This window comes from Arachis hypogaea, chromosome 13 (assembly GCF_003086295.3).
Source record: "Arachis hypogaea cultivar Tifrunner chromosome 13, arahy.Tifrunner.gnm2.J5K5, whole genome shotgun sequence".
NCBI lineage: Eukaryota > Viridiplantae > Streptophyta > Magnoliopsida > Fabales > Fabaceae > Arachis > Arachis hypogaea.
The window spans coordinates 32,731,230-32,745,339 of NC_092048.1; positions in this window are offsets into that span (position 1 = coordinate 32,731,230).

Genomic DNA, 14,110 nt, shown 5'->3' on the forward strand with positions numbered 1-14,110 from the left:
CAACCTAATGCATTTAAAATATTTCTTATTATCTAATATTTGATTAAATCAATCCACTATCAAATAAAATATAATCCAATTAAACAAAACCCATTAATCAAAGCTCAATGTAACAATCAGAGTATGCATACCTTCCTGGCGTGGCAGCAGCGACGACATGGTAGTGGCAGCGACGACGTGATAATTGAACTGAATGGTCATTTAAAAAGGGGTAAAGGTTTCTTTATTAAGAAAAAGAGATGGAATAAGGAGAGGGATGAGGCAGCCTACTTAAAAAATGGAGGAGAGACGCAGTTTCGGCGACAGAGAGAGAGAAACTCCGTTTGAGACGACGAAACAAGATCCATGTGACTCTATGCATCCTTTGGAAAATAATATGGGTGGCCAGCACTGTCAAAGGGTGGCTGGAGGGGCTGCCAGAGGTAGTTGTTTGGGAGAGAGATGAGAGAGGAGAGTGATGGAGAGAGAAGTGTGTAATATATTTTAGTGCACCAAAATGCAATGTTATACTAAATGAGTTTATCGGCGGATAAATCCGACAATAAATTTTTCGCTAGCTTTTGTGCTTATTCTTTTAGTTTTCCCTCCAATAATTACTGGAAAATTTACCATCGAAAATGTAAATTCGCCGATAATAACTTGAATTGACGAATTTATTCCCATGACCGTCGATAAATCCGATGGTATTTAGCATTCTTCTTATAGTAAAGGTTGATGGAATGAAATTTCACACACTAGAAAATGCTGAAGGAATAACAACGTACAACACAGGGTATTTTTTAAGGGCGATGCTGGGCAAGGTGAATATGACTAGTTTGGGTTGTTGAATAAATTTTAGAAATTGAGTATCCGGTGCACAAATCAAACATGTTGTAATATTCAATTTGAATGGTATGATTCTGCATGGCCTTGAGGCATTCGTACGCACAAAGAGTATAAGATCATCGAGATTAATCATGTTAGGAGGTATGATAGATATGATCCATTCATCCTAGCACAAAATGCACATCAAGTGTATTCCATGAAATACCCCAGAAGGTCTAGGTCTAACTAGAGAGTTGTGAACAAATACAAATTGAACGATATCCTCATCCAACTAAAGGAGTACTGGAACACAGAGGATTATCAGCAGATCCAGGCTAAGACACAAGCCAGTCGATCATCGGTGGATCCATGCACATCGGACGATCCACTACCCAGAGAGCAACAGAGAAGAAAATGGATGGTATCATTTAAATTTTTTTACATAATTATTGATAAATATGATTGATTCCTAGGCATCTTTCGTAATTTTTCAATCTTTTTTTTTGGTAGTTTTCTTATGTTTTATTAAAGATTTTATTGCTAATCGGTATTATTTGGAGTTGTTTTAGATTTATTGTGTGTTTAGGCTTATTGTTTAAAGAATCCAGGTTAAAGGAAGAAATGAGGTAATGCACCCAAGAGGCAACCCATAATCTGGCACCTAACGCCTGTGAAGGAACTCAAGAAAGTGGCGCCTAGCGTCTTGGGAGTAGAACCCAGCACCTTCGAAGGAGAAAGAAGGTGGTGCCTAGCGGCAGGATTGGGCGCCCAGTGCCAGGATCGAGTGCCCAGCGCCAATGCATTTAGCACCCAATGCCCACAAATTTTTCACTCCCAAAGGTCCAATGCCCATCACCTAACCTTGGCACTCAACGCCTTCAAAGAAAAAATAAGACTAGTGCTCAACGAACAAGTCTAGGAACGTAATATAAGTGTTGGCGCCCAGCCCCAAAGGCCGGAGCCAAGCGCTTAAAAGGCTTAAAGGAATGGGCGCCTAACGCCCAAAAAGACAAAAGGATTGGCGTATAGTGCCTAGTGGATTTTAAAGGCTGGCGCATAGCGACAGCAACCGAAGTTTAGCACCTAGGCCCAGTATGACTTTTAGGATATTGTGATTCGGCCTACACACTCCAAAAATTAAAGATTTGAATGATTAGTTATTGTTAGCTTCCTTCTAGAAAGATAAGAGATGGTTTTAGTTTAAATTTTAATTGTTGTCTTAGTTGTCTTTTTCTACAAAAAGATAAGATTAGGTTTTAGTTCAAGTTCAAAAGTTAGGTTAAGATTTAGATTATAAATAAGCGTGTGATGATTCATCTAGGACCATCTAGCATCTCGCATTCATTAGTTTTAGTTTATCTTTTTATTTGCTATGAGTCACTAATTCTCTTGTGTAAAGGTTAGGAGCTCTGTTTAGTTTTATAAATTGGTGATTGATTGTTTTTTTTATTCGATTAACGCATTGATACTTTTTCAAGAATTGAGTTTTGTTCTTATTCTTAATGATTAGAAGTATTGAAAAATATTCTAACTCTATGTTGGATTTCTTTATTATCTTGGAAAATTTAATATTGGGGTTAGCTTGCAACTCATTCTCATAACTTTTCAATTGACTAGGAATAGCTTTGAAAATTGTGTGACTTTAAATCAGAATTGAGCTTAACCTCTTCTTGTCACTATATTGACTAAGAAATTGGCGATTAGGTGGGATAAAGAGAAATTGAATTGCCAAATAATTGGGATTTGATTATTTACGATTTGTTGTAAAAATATATGTGAATAAATCAAAGTAGAGAACATGAAATTTTCCTTTCCTAATAGCTAAACATCTCTGAAACTGATGCATAATTTATGCAAAACCACAACTTGACAAGTACATCAAATTGTATTAAATAATATCACGGTGAGTGAATTATCGTTCCCACAAGAATTTATAGATTAAGAAACAATGATTAGTTGACTATTCTAACTAGACAAATCAAAATCAGAGAGATGAAAATTCAAATGTGTAAAGAGGCAAAGCAATAAATAGCAAACAGTGAGTGTGAAGACAACGATGGTGAGGATGTTAAGGTCTCAGAGTTTTTCACTCTCTAGGAAAACAATCCTTATGTTAATTTACTTTAGGCATGCAATGATCAATCACGACAAATCATAAATAATCAAATTCCAATTCCTTGGCAATTCAACTTCTCTTTAACCTGATTAATCGCTAATTCCTTAGTCAATTATTTAAGAAAAGAGATGAAGCACAATTCTAATTGAATTTCAAATAAGATTCAAAAATAGTCCTTAGGTTAAATTATATGTCATTTATTCAAACTAGTCCTAAACAATTGAAACTTACAAAGTATTGCACACTCTTTGAAACTATTCCTAGTTAAATAAAAAAGTAGTGAGAAAGAGTTTTCAAACTAATTCAAATATTACTTTTTCCAAAACAATATTTAGAATCCAAAATGGAGTTAGAATATTTTCCAACAATTCTAAATCTGTAGGGGTGAAGAACAAAAACTCAATCATGAAATAGATCAAAGCATAAACCTCAAATAAAGTAAAACACTTAGATTAATAATCTATAAAAAAATGAACAGAGCTCCAAACCTTAACAAAGGAGATTAATTGTTCATAATTAAAAGAAAATCTAGAATTATGAATTGTCCTAAAACTTCCGAAGAGGGAAGAGAAGAGCTCACGTATATGGCTCCTCTCCTTATATATGTTACCTTAAAACCTAAGATTCAAAATTCAAAAACAGAATCAAACTAAAACATAATCAAATCTAATTAATTAATGCTTTTCATCTTAAGTCAAGCTTTCGATCCTTCTCCAATTGGTCCTCAATCAATGCTTGATCACATGGGCCTTGTGCCTAATCTTCAACCCCTCATTTAAGCTTAAATACTTAGAGATTAGTAAAGGAAATCAAAAAGCCCTGGAGGGTGGAAAGCCCATGAGTTGGGCGTGTGTGAGGGCAAGTTGGACGTGAGCTAACTTTCAAGCTGTTATTCAAGTGAGTTAACTTTTCCAAGATTCAACAAGAATTCAAGTAGAAAAAGTGTTATCTTCCAACAAACTCTAATTCCTAAGATGAAGAACGAAAGTAATTCTTGAATATAAATCAGTACATTGATTGAAAGTATAATGACAATAGTATTAATCTATAAAATAACAGAGCTCCTAACCTTAACAGAGGAGGTTTAGTTTCTCATGGCTCAGAGAAAACTAGGGTTCCAAAAGTGTGTAAAGTGTGGAATGAGGAAGAAAGAGAAGAGAGAGCCCAAAGGGCTAAATCTTTTTCCTTTTATATCTAACCTAATTTGATTTAAAAATAAAATAAAGTAATAAAATCTAAACCTAAAAGATTATATTTTGAAATAATAATAAACAAAATAAAATGAAATAAAAATAATAATTACTAAATCCTCAGGCAACGAAGCCCTTCTCTAGAGTCCATGTACACGCTACTGGCGCTAAACGTCACGCTCAGCGTTTAGTGTCACTGGGACAGAGAAGGATTGTGAGTTTGCTGTCTTTTTGGCACTAAATGCCAAGCTCGGTGTTTGGCACCACTAGCGTGTGGTTCTGGGCATGAATTACGAAGCACCTGGCGTTTATTGACGCCAGCTTCACAGAGGGCTTGCACACGTTACGAGGCACCTGGCGCCAAATGCCTTTGGCGCCATCTTGGCAGCATAAATTTTCTTCTTTTTTCTTCTGCACAAACTCTGCCAAACTCGCTCTGATTTTTTTTAAAATAAATAAAACCACAATGCACCTCAAAGTAGCATCCAAATAGGCTTCAAACACTAAAATCTCAATAAAACTCAACAAATTTATATATGAAATAATAAGAAAATAGAGAAAATATGCTCACGCATCATGGGACAAATTGCTAAACAATTAGCAGAGAAGCCAATAAATTCTTTTTCGAGTAACACAGTACCTAATCCTAGAGAGGAATACAAGGCTATCAACCTGAGGAGTGGGAGAGTAGTCAGCAAAGAGACTCCCAAGAATGATGAGGGACGAGCTGAGAAGCCTTTAGAAATAAAAAAGGAGGAGAAACCAAAGGATGAAAACACTCCTGCACCAACAGAAGTAAAAAAAGAGAATGTAAAAGCCTAAACACCGAGAATTCCATACCCTCAAAGGTTACAGAAGCAGAATCAGGAAAAGCAATTTTCCAAATTTTTAGAGGTGTTTAAAAAGCTGCAGAACAATATTCCTTTTGCAGAAGCCTTAGAACAAATGCCACTCTATGCCAAATTCATGAAAGAGTTGCTATCCAAGAAAAAGACCATCAAGGAGATGAAACAGTGATACTCACCAAGGAATACAGTGCCATTATTTAAAGAAAACTTCCACAAAAATTGAAAGATCCAGGAAGTTTCCAAATCCCTTGAACTATTAGAGATATCATCATTAGGAAGGCATTGTGTGACCTAGGGACAAGCATTAACTTTATGCTCATGTCCATGATGAGGAAGATACAAATTGAAAAAGTAAAGCCAACAAGGATATCTTTGCAATTGGCTAACAGATCAATAAAGTTTCCACACATGGGATAGTGGAAAACGCATCGGTCAAGGTGGAAAAATTTATATTCTTCGCTGATTTTGTAATCCTTGGTATGGAAAAAGATAAAGATGCTTCCATTATCCTAGGGAGGCCATTCTTAGCCATCGGATGAGCTCTCATAGATGTCCAAAAAGGTGAGCTAACACTGAGGGTTTATGATGAACGAATGGTTTTCAATGTCTTTAAAGCCATGCAATATCTAAGTGAATTAGAGAGTTATATGCAGGTTGATTTAATCGACCTATTGATCCAAGAAAGCTCATGATTAAGGAGCTCTCGTGGACTCACTGGAACTTACACAGTACTCAAGCTCTGAGAAAGTGGAAGAACTAGAAGATGTGCATTCACTAGAGAAGACAACCACAGACATCACCAAGGAGAGAGAAGCACCGCTAAAGCTAGAGTTGAAGCCTTTGCCTCTAACTCTCAAGTATGTATTCCTTGTAGCTAATGAAACTTATCCAATTATCATCAATGTCTCAATGAGTGAATTAGAAGAAGAGAGATTACTTCGAGTACTAAGGGAGCACAAGACCTCCATTGGTTGGACAATCAGTGACCTCAAGGGAATAAACCCACAATGTTCATGCATAAGATTCTGGGATGCACAAGCACAAAGAAAGCTTAATCCAATAATGAAGGAGGTTGTTCACAAGGAAATAATGAAGTTGTGGGATGATGGGATTATCTATCCTATTTCTAACAGTCCATGAGTAAGTCTGGTGCAAGTTGTGTGATAAACCCCAATTTTATGGTTTATCTTGTATTGAATTTGGTGGGTTTTATCAACTTATCTCACATTTATTCAATGAAATAGCATGCTTTTGTAATTCTCGCTGAATTTGTACTTAAAAGTGAAAACATGCTTTTTAGGCCTTAAAATAGCTAAATCTAATTCACTTTAATCCCATTCGATGCATTGATATATTTGTTGAGTGATTTCAGGCTTATAAGACACGGATTGGATGGAAGAAGTGAAGAGAAAAGCATGCAAAGTGGAGAATTCATGAAGAAATGAGCATTTGGAGAATTCAATGCCACGCGCACGCGTCATCTACGCGTACGCGTGAGGAGGAAATCTGCCAGTGACGCACACACGTCATCCACGCATACGCGTGATAAGGGAATTTGACAAGCGACGCGTACGTGTGATGTTGGTCATGTGACCTCATTAAAGTGAAGACGCTGGGGGTGATTTTTGAGCTTTCCAGGCCCAAATCCAACTCATTTCTGAGGCTGTTTAATGCAGAATTCAAGATTGGACCAGGGGGGAGCAATTAGATTAGTTTAGGATCATACTTTAGGTAGTTTTCTAGAGAGAGAAGCTCCCTCTTCTCTCTAGAATTAGGGTAGAATTAGGTTAATCTCTCTTAGACCTAGGTTTTAATTCTTATTTTCATCTAGTTTTCTTTGCAATTTCTTTTTTCTACACCCTTGTTCTCTTAGTTCTTTTTGTTATTTTCTCTTTTATGTCATTTTTATGTTTATGAACACTCTTGTCAATTTCAATTTCTTTTAATTCAATTTGAGGTATTTCATGTTTAATGTTGCTTTCTTTAGTTGTTATTGTTGATTCCTTGCATTGGGTAGTTGTAGATTTTATTATTATTACAATTTTATGATGCTTTCCTTTTATGCCTTCCAAGTGTTTGACAAAATGCTTGGTTGGATGTTAGAGTAGATTTTGAGCATTCTTGACTTGGAAAGAGAAAATGGGTGCTCTTGAGTCATTAACACCCAACTTATGTTAGTGATCTAGAGTTGTTAGTTAATATTATTTTCATTGACTCTAATCTCTTGCTAATTCAATTAGTGAGTTGATTAGGACTTTTGGATTGAGATTAACTAGTCTTATTTGACTTTCTTCCTATGTTGAATATAATATTGTACCTTCTTCCGATGTTGAAGATGACTTAATAGGATTAGCTCTTGCTTATTATTATGTTATGATTAATGACTAGGATAGAAAACCTAGATTCTCAATCCTTGCCATGAATGCCTCTTTTTAGCATTTGTTATCTTTAGTTGGTTGCTTTATTTTCTTGTCATTTACATTTCTTGCCTTTTTTAATTTCTTGTTTTTTCAACCCAACCCTTGAATCTCATAACCAATAATTAAGCACTCGATTGTAATTTCTAGGGAGAATGACCTGGGACTAATACTCTCGGTTATTTTTATTGGGTTGGACTTGTGACAACCAAAATTAAACTTTGATGGAGGATTGGTTGTTGGTCTAGACTATACTTACAACGAAGTGATTCAATTTTATTGAGGAATTCTAGATCGACATAAAATCTTCTATCATTGTGCCAAAGAATGGAGGGATCACCGTAATTTCCAATGAGAAGAATGAGCTAATTCCTACAAGGACGGTCACCAGCTGGAAGATGTGCATTGACAACCGAAAGCTAAACATAGTAACAAGGAAGGCCCACTTTCCTCTCCTGTTCATTGAACAAATGCTGGAGAGACTTGCTGGCCATGCTTTCTACTATTTTTTGAATAGGTACCAGGGGTACAACCAAATTGCAATTGATACCCTTGACCAAGAGAAGACAGCCTTCACATACCACTATAGAGTTTTTGCTTACCGTCAGATGCCCTACGAGTTGTGTAATGCACCTGCCACTTTTCAAAGGTGCATGCTTTTCATCTTCTCTGACTTGGTAAAAAAATTTATTGAGCTATTTATGGATAACTTCTCTATCTTTGGAGACACTTTTAACACATGCTTGAACCACTTATCCTTGATTTTAAAAAGGTGTCAAGAAACCAACCTAGTTTTGAACTGGAAAAAGTGCCATTTTATGGTCAAAGAGGGTATTGTTCTTGAACATCAAATCTTTACTAAAGACATAGAGATTGATAAAACTAAGGTGGAGGTAATTGAAAAATGACCACCACCAGTGAATGTGAAGACAATCTAAAGTTTCCTTGAGAATGTAGGCTTTTGCAGAAGATTCATAAAAGACTTTTTAAAAATTGCAAAACTCTTACGTAGTCTTTTATTTAAAGATGCTCGTTTAATTTTGTTAAAGAATGTTTGCATGTCTTTGGAACTTCGAAAGCCAAGCTTGTGTCTGCACCAATAATTGTCGCACCAGATTGGTCCGCATCATTTGAACTAATGTGTGACACTAGTAACTATGCTATACGCGCAGTTTTGGGACAAAGAAAAGACAAGTTATTGCATGTAATTTATTATGCTAGTCGTGTCTTGAACAGTACGTAAAAGAATTACGCAACAACTGAGAAAGAATTATTAGTTGTAGTATTTGCTTTTGATAAATTCATATCTTATTTAATTAGTTTTAAAAGTAATAGTCTACACTGATCATTCTGCTCTTAAGTATCTCTTGTCTAAGAAGGATGACAAGCCGAGATTGATAAGGTGGGTATTATTACTTCAAGAATTTGACATTGAAATTTGGGATAGGAATGGTTCAGAAAATCCTATGGCGGATCACCTATCGAGAATCCAACTTGAAGAAACATAAGCGCCGCCTAAGGTTCCAGTAAAAGAAGAAGTTCCAGATGAATAACTCTTGGAAATTAGGGTTGTACCATGGTTTGCTGACATGGATAACTATAAGGTAGGGAGGATTATCCCAAAGGAATTCAATTGGAATCAAAAAAGAAAACTGATTCATGATTCCTGTTACTTTCTATGGGATGATCCACACCTTTTCAAGAGGTGTGCGGATGGCATAATTAGAATGTGTATTCCTAAAGAAGAGGTACAAGGTGTGTTATAACACTGTCACGATTTAGATTATGGTGGCCACTTTAATGGAGAGAGGACGACAGCTAAAGTGCTTCAGAGTGGTCTTTATTATTGGCCAACTTTTTAAAGATGTCCCAACCTTCGTTGAGAGATGTGACAGATGCCAAAGAATTGAAAACCTATCCAGAAGGTATGAGATGCCACAAAATTCCATCCTCGAGGTAGAATTGTTTAATGTATGGAGAGTTTATTTTATGGGACCATTCACCTCCTCATACTCAAATCTTTACATACTTATGGCCAGTGACTATGTATCAAAGTGGGTGGAAGCCATGCCATCACCTACCAATGATGCTAAAGTCGTGATTGGTCTTTTGAAGAAGACAATATTTAATAGATTTAGGGTCCCCAGAACATTGATTAGTGATGGAGGAACCCACTTCTGTAATAAACAACTAGAAGCTCTTCATAAAAAATATGGAGTGAGGTACAAGGTTGCAACCCCATATCATCCACAAACCAATAAACAAGTTGAAGTGTCCAAAAGAGAGCTCAAGAGGATTCTCGACAAAAGATAGTAAATATCTCTAGGAGAGATTAGTCCAGGAGAATCGATGATGCTTTCTGGGCTTATCAGACAACTTTCAAAACTCCAATCGGCATGTCACCATATCAATTGGTTTATGTAAAATCATGTCATTTACCGGTTGAACTGGAACACAAATCATACTGAGGTATCAAGTTCTTGAACTTCATTGCCAAGACTATGGGTGAAAAGGGACTGCTACAACTCAACGAGCTTGATGAGTTCAGGAGTCAAGCGTATGATAATGTCCAGCTATACAAGGAAAGAACAAAGAGGTGGCATGATAAAAAAAATTATCTCAAAAGACTTCAAACTAGGATAGAAAGTCTTGTTATTCAACTCACAGTTGAAGTTATTCCCCAAAAAATTAAAGAGGAGGTGGTCTGGATTGTTTGTAGTAAGCAAAGTGTCTCCATAAGGACACATTGAAGTAATGGAGGAAGGCACTAGAAGAAGGTTCATAGTCAACAGACGGAGATTGAAGCACTATCTTTGAGAAGAAGTAGATCGACAAAAATTGATCCAACTTCTATCCTAGAAAATGCTGAGAGTCAAGTTAGTAACGTTAAAAGAGTGCTTATTGGGAGGCAAATCAATCAGTTAGTATCCTTTTCTTCTCTTTTCCATTAAATTTTTCTCTTTTATTCAGTTTATTTTTACATTTGTGTCAAGATCCTTAAAGAAACAGGCAGTGGTGTTTAACGCCAACACGGGCACCCAGCGTCTGTAAGGAAGGAAATGCTTGGCGCCCTGTGCCATGCTTTGGTGCCTAGTTCCCTTAAAGGCCAACAAGGTGGAGTTCAAGGCCTAGGAGGTGGCGCCCAGAGCCTTCGAATGGGATAAAAGGGGTACAAGTGGGCGCCACCTCACCCTTTGAGAAAGATTTAGTTACTCATGAAGAGTGAAAAATCCAAATCAAAGTGTTACGGAGGCGGTGTGTGTCTCTGTGTGAATTCAATTCACTTATTTATGCCTACCGTTTCTAATTCAAAATTCAAACCTAATCTTATCTTAATCAGAATGATTAAGATATTTCCAAATCAATTCAAATTTTAGTGCGTATGCATGTGCTGAAAGTTGCTCCCTGATTAGTGTGTGCGCTCATATGCACACCTTCTGACTCCTCACAGGTTCTACTTTGTTGCTCCTTTGTTCATTCTTCCTTTTTGCTTGATTTGGCTTTCTTTTTATCAAAATTCCTTATAAAAACTTAGCAAACACCTTAGTGACACAAGATATTTAAAAATGACAAAATTAGAAGATAAAACTGTAATTAAATCTAAGAAAACAATGAATTAAAGCAAGAAAAACAACTAAAGATGTGGATGCATCACCCAGTGCCAACAAAAGCCATGGATTGGGTTCCTAGCGCCCAGGGAGTGGTGCCTAGTGCCTTTGAAGGCAGCAAAGGATTGGCGCCCAGCACCTGGTTTGGGCGCCTATTGCCATTAAATTATACTTAAGTATGGGCGCCTAGCGCCAATGCGTGGCACTCAACATGAATGCCCCTCCTTGCTTATGTTGATTGGCGTCCAATGCCAATAATCCACCCTTGGCACCCTTCAAGTATCTCTATTCATAATTTTTTTTATAGATTTTAATTTAAATTCAATTAGTTAGTTTTTGAAAATATTGCATGCATGTTTATCTTTATTTTTACTTTCATCATGTTATTTGTCTTTCCAAGGTTCCTCATCATTTCATGCAACCAATTTGCATACATGCACATCACTTGCTTATGTTGATTGGAAATAACTCAAAGGTTAAATTATCTTTGTATTGTCGCTCATAGGATAGACCCATAAAAAGTTCTATCATTTGATATGATGAATCAAATCTGGAACAAAAGAGGCAATAGGAGGAAGCTCAAAAGCAAAGACAGCAAGAACTAGAGAGATAAGGGCTTTGGAACGCAAGAAGAACATAACAGAAAAGCCCAGACGAAGAAGAAGAGGAAGACGAGGACGAGGACGAGAACGAAGACAGTGATGATGAGGATTAAAAAGTGGTAATTCTTTTTTTCTGGTGGTTAGTTACTTTTTTCCTTTTCTTTTTCTTTTGTATCATGTTTTTTATTTTTTTTTCTTTTTCTCTTAGTTGTTTAATTTCTATATGCTTGTTTTCAGCAACGATTGTATGTCAAAGTGTATCCAAGTGATATTAACTGAAGAAACATAAAAAAGAGATTAAATAAGAAAAAGTGGGTGATATGAAAGAATGTGATTACATGATTGGAATATGTATGTACAAATCCTACAAGAAAGAGAAAGAAAGAACATTTGAGGAACAAAAATTTAAAAAAGTATTATGAGAGTCATTTGGGAGAGAGAGGGAGAGAAAGAGAGAGAGAAAGAGCGCACTAATGTCTAGGAGACACAAAACGATCTTTCCAGTTAAATGCTTGGGATGTTATTGTGTCAAGGAGAGATTTGGGTGAGTAAATTCAAGGAGTGCTTTATCACTCGATAACTTGAACCAACTGGTTCGAGATTATTGATTGAAAATCTATACTAAAGAGTTGCCTTAAGATAAAATATTTAGAGTCCAAAAGCTCTGAACACCAAAGATTTTCCTAGTTAAGTGCTTGTGGTGTTGTTGTGTTAAGGAAAGACTTGGACAAGTAAATTCGATGGTGCTTCATCACCCAATAACTTGAGCCACCTGGCTCGAGATTATCGATTGAAAATCTATGCTAAAGAGTTTTCTTGAGACAAAACACTTAGAACCAAAGGCAGGAGCCAAAGGCTGGCGCTAAGCACCCAAGAGGCTTAAAGGAATGGGCGCCCAATGCCCAGTGAATCTTAAAGGGCTGGCGCCCAGTGCCAGCAATTGAAGTTCAGTGCCCAAACCTAGTATCATTTCCAGGATATTGTGATTCGGCCCACACACACCAAAGATTCAAGATTTGAATGATTAGTTATTGTTAGTTTCCTTCTAGAAAGATAAGAGATAGTTTTAGTTTAAATTTAAATTGTTGTTTTAGTTATCTTATTCTCCGAAAAAATAAGATTAGATTTCAGTTCAAGTTCAAAAGTTAGGTTAAGATTTAGATTATAAATAAACATGCAATGATTCATCCAGGATCATCCAACATCTCACATTCATTATTTAGTTTATCTTCTTTTTTTTTTATTTTTTTTTACCATAAGTCACTAATTCTCTTGTGTTAAGGTTAAGATGTGTTAAGGTTAGGAGGTCTTTTTAGTTTTATAAATTGGTAATTGTTTCTTTTATTTCGATTAATATATTGATACTTTTTCAAAAATTGAGTTTCGTTCTTATTCCTAATGTTGGAATATATTCTACTCTGTGTTAGATTCCTTTATTATCTTGAAAAAGTTAATATTAAGATTAACTTAAAACTCATTCTCATAACTTTTCAAATTTCAATTGACTAGTAATAGCTTTAAAAATTGTGACATTAAATTAGAACTGAGTTTAACCTCTTCTTGCCATTTAATTGACCAAAAAATTAGCAATTAGGTGCGATAAAGAAAAATTAAATTACCAAAAAATTGAGATTTGATTATTTATAATTTGTCATAAAAATATCTTTGCATAAATTAAAAGTAGAGAACATGAAATTTCTTTTTCCTAACAGCTAAACCCCTCTGAAATCTTAATGTCTCATCTATTATATGTTTCTCTCGTTTATAAGTATTGCATACATCATTATCGCTAACTCTACTATTCTCTACAAAAGTTTTAATTGATCTAATTATGTTCAATTGAAGACCGCATGCTCAATCCTTTAGTTCTTGTAGATTTAGTGATTTAGTGATTTAGTGCACTTGCTAATAGAACCATCAATGATACATGACTTACTATAATTCTAAATTGTATTGTAGGGAGATCGAGCTGGGTCACAAGCTCCATCGGAGCGAGATCTTCAATAGGATGCATACAAGGTAGAATGACCACTCCAAGTAGGTTGACAAGTCTGAGAACACCACCGTAAGTTATTCAAAGTTCAAACCCTAATATAGCTATTCATTCTTATCATTTACATATTTAAATTGTGTTAAATCTTATTCAATATGAAATTAGCCTGAATTAACGGATATGTTGAAGGCCCAAGAAGACCGTGCGAATCAGATTGCTTGGGGGGCATCAGAGCCACCACACCACCATCTCTAAGGATGAGCTGTGGACGCAGATTGCAAGCAGGGGAGGGTTTACGGCCTCAAATGTGTCTCCGACACAACTACTCTGTAATTTTTCGATGTTGAATTTACTGCCAGCAAAAATGTAGGCATTAGGGAGTAGGTTACCCTGCTCAACCGAAAACTATTGTTGGACCTAGAGCGAGACTTACAGCAGCACAGGATGAAATACGCAAAGCTGAAGGCCCACTACCAATAAGAGCGAGACAAGAGGAGATCAATTGTCTCCAGCAGACCATCGACCACCAGTA